The sequence below is a fragment of the Octopus bimaculoides genome, chromosome 8 (assembly GCF_001194135.2).
Source record: "Octopus bimaculoides isolate UCB-OBI-ISO-001 chromosome 8, ASM119413v2, whole genome shotgun sequence".
Lineage (NCBI taxonomy): Eukaryota > Metazoa > Mollusca > Cephalopoda > Octopoda > Octopodidae > Octopus > Octopus bimaculoides.
The window spans coordinates 51,764,305-51,767,669 of record NC_068988.1 but is presented as its reverse complement, the minus strand read 5'-3'; the positions used below and the strand labels follow the sequence as shown (position 1 = coordinate 51,767,669).

Sequence of the window (3,365 nt, the reverse complement as noted above, 5' to 3'; positions counted from 1 at the left end):
TGTATGTATGTATAGGTACTGGGGGTGTCATAGCATTGCCGCAGTCTAATGACAGAAAGAAGTACAAATATATATTTTAAAAAATGGGCAATGTCTTCTGCTATAGACTCGGGCCGACCCAAGCCATGTGAGTGGATTTGGTAGGCGGAAACTGAAAGAAGCCTGTCGTGTGTGTGTGTGTGTGTGCGTGTGTGCCTGCGCGTGTTTGTCCTCCACCACCGCTTGACGACCGTAAGCTAGTGGTTCGGTAAAAGAGACCGATAGAATAAATACCAGGCTTTAAAAAAAGGCCTGGGGTCGATTTGTTCGACAAAAAACCATTTAAGGCGGTGCTACAGCATGGCCGCAGTCAAATGACTGAAATAAGTAAAAAGATAAAAGATATATAATATACACACACTCATATACACATATAAATACATACGCAAAAATGTGTATATATGTATGTATGTATGTATGTATGTATGTATGTAGGTGTGTGTATCATTTAAATTATATTAATTCATAATTTATCGATATTTATTACATATGTATTTGTGTTTGTGTATGCATGTATAAAATAATGTATACAAGTACTTACTTGGAGAAACAAGGGGGTGGGAATTAAAAAGGTCGAGAAAGTTGTGGTATACTAGAAGTGACCGATACAGAGAAGGGAAATTGTAGAGTGTTACAAGTGAGATAAGGAGGGACATCTGAATTAGGATAAGGAAAGCCGAATTATTATAAAAAGAGAGAGGGAAGGAAAGGGAGAAAGAGAGAGAGAGAGGAGGAGAGAAAGAGAGAGAAGAGGAAATTTCAAAGTCTGATAGTCTAAGATCAAAGTAGGGTGTGTGTATGTGTGTGCGTACGTATAAGCGAGACCGGAAGAGAGAAAAACGAGGAAGTTAGAGAGAGAAATGTAGAAAGACATAAAGAGAGAAAATGAGGAAGAACACACTGGGATAAAGAGAGAGGACAGACAGCAAATGAGATAAGTGAGTCGGTGGGGAAAGACTGTTGAGGGAGATAAAGAAAGAAAATGAGTAAGTGAGAAAGAGAGAAAAGTAGCACATTCTTACATACATAATCACGCTTATAGTCACGTAGTGCAATGTATCATAAGCTTTTAATTTTTTTTACAATTACTTTTACCTGTTAGAACTTTTACCAACATTCTCTCGTTTTAATATTTTTCTAAAATTTCTCTCAGATATATGTTTTTATCTCCTACACCTCCTCAACCACTTTGTTCCTCCGCTAGACTACTCACATTTGTATACATGCGCGGCGTCGTATATAACATTTTACATGACCTGTGCGCAGCCTGTTTCACCGGTGTCACACTCTGATAGGAAGTCGAAGGCGAATCAATTACGCTTTACATTCTAACGCCGGTGTGTCAATTTTTCCTTTGGCTGTATTATGCTTTAATGTGTTAGTCCACAATCAGCAAGATTCCGGGGAAAAACAGTAAGGAGAACGGTTGTGGAGCTTCTGTTCAGGTAAATATATAAATAATATATTTAATATAAATATATATTTTTTAGTTAAACCGTTACCTAGCTTCACTTAACGGTACTTGCTTTTGCTGTATTTTTTCTTCATATTTCTAAAAATTGCATAGTGTGTATGTCTATATATTGAAGATAATGGGTATATTGAAGTTGTTCACGACATAGTCCGTAGATTGGGTACAAATTTGTAGTTGACATCGTTGTTTGATCATCTATTGTCTGTTAGTCCTAAATCATCAATCTTAGTTTAGTATACCTAAGTTGTGACTGTCTATGACTATTCTCACATCCTGTTTTGGCTGCTATATCTAGTAATTCGAAGGCCCTTGTATATGCTCCTTGTTCATACATAGTTACAGTAGTATACTGTATTTCTGGGGGGTTTTTTCTGTTCAGTTGACGTTACATCATCACCATTTTGGGATAGTATGAAAGAAAGTCTTGTATTTCCCATTTCAATAACTCCTGCTATTCAAATACAGATACCTGTACACATTACATATAATGGGGCACAATCACGGTTTGGTTGTGTCTGGCATCGAGCTGTAATCATTGTACTAATATATACATGTGTATATATATATATATATATATATATATATATGTATATGTATATATATCTCAAAGTGTGGTTTCATTGATAGCTCAGTTTAATTATTGATTAGCCAGTTGATATTTGCTTTAAGATCTATAGTTTTACGTACGTATATACGTACATGCACTTAGCCATAGAACACATACATGTACACTGTTCTGTAATATCCAATCTGTTGTTACTGAAAACACCTACAGCATTATATAATCTATATTACCCCCATAATTCTTACTGACGGGAACATTCATGTATAAGCAATCTACCAGGTCCTGAATGTGTTTTCACCACATATGACGGGTGTCTCTGTGTGATCGCTCGATTTGCTAGAAACAGCAGCGAAGTCCTCATATCACATCGCACCATATCCTCCCTCTTCCTTAAGGGATTCATTAAACAATTCTGTTCTATGGTCTTAAATGTACAAACGTTCGCGATGGTTGCGACTGGAACGTCTTTAATTTGGCTGATATTTCTAGCGTAATCAGTGCTGATTTGGGGCTAAACATATACACATAAACGCATTTACACGTTGGCTACAGGAATATATATATTATAAATTCTGGTTTCTTAACCCTATCTCACACCTTCAATGCACATTAAACCCGACCTCTGAGTAAGGTCAGTTTAATTGGGTGATTCTAATGTCCAGATAAAAACAATATATTATCTTCTCACTCAAATCATCCATTGTTCAGTGAACTATGATCCAAAACAATAATTATGTTTTGAATTAAACACGCAATTTGAGACTTAAATGCATACACCAGTGTATACATACATACACACACACATATATATGTATGTATATATATATATGTATATATATACACACACATACATTCGCATATGTGCGTATATACAGAACAAACGCATACAACACAAATATGCGAAGTGTGTATACATACATACACACACATACATTATATGTATATAATATTACCTTCTTTAAGTGATGGAATACAACTAATTTCCTCAACAGGTATTAAATATGTTGTTTTTTTTTATTCTACGGTAATTTTTTTTTCTTACTGATTCAAGAACTACAAGAAATCAATTTATCCGTGTATGTGTATATATATATATATATATATATATATGTATATATATATATATGTACGTACGTATGTGAGAGACAGACCTGCATATACTTATGTATGTGTGATCGGTCAGATTGTAATTGCTGAGAGCCTCTCACTCTCTCTCTCTGTCTACGTAGCCATTTAGCATTATTGATTTTTATTGCTGGCTCTTATTTTTATGAGTACATAATGTGT

At 35.0% G+C, this 3,365-nt stretch overlaps 1 protein-coding gene across 5 annotated transcripts in view; it reads left to right on the top strand.

Annotated features, from left to right (window-relative positions):
- Positions 1–3,365, top strand: part of LOC106867256 (ornithine decarboxylase) — a 61,103-nt gene that overhangs the window by 20,107 nt on the left and 37,631 nt on the right. For 2 of the 5 annotated variants that reach the window (XM_014912070.2, XM_014912069.2), the window contains exon 1: positions 1,276–1,484. The exons of 2 other annotated variants lie outside the window; for them this stretch is intronic. The gene's annotated coding sequence lies outside the window, so the exon portion shown is untranslated. Of the gene's footprint in view, positions 1–1,275; positions 1,485–3,365 lie in introns of those variants that run through there. One more of the 5 variants, XM_014912072.2, reaches the window with a different exon arrangement.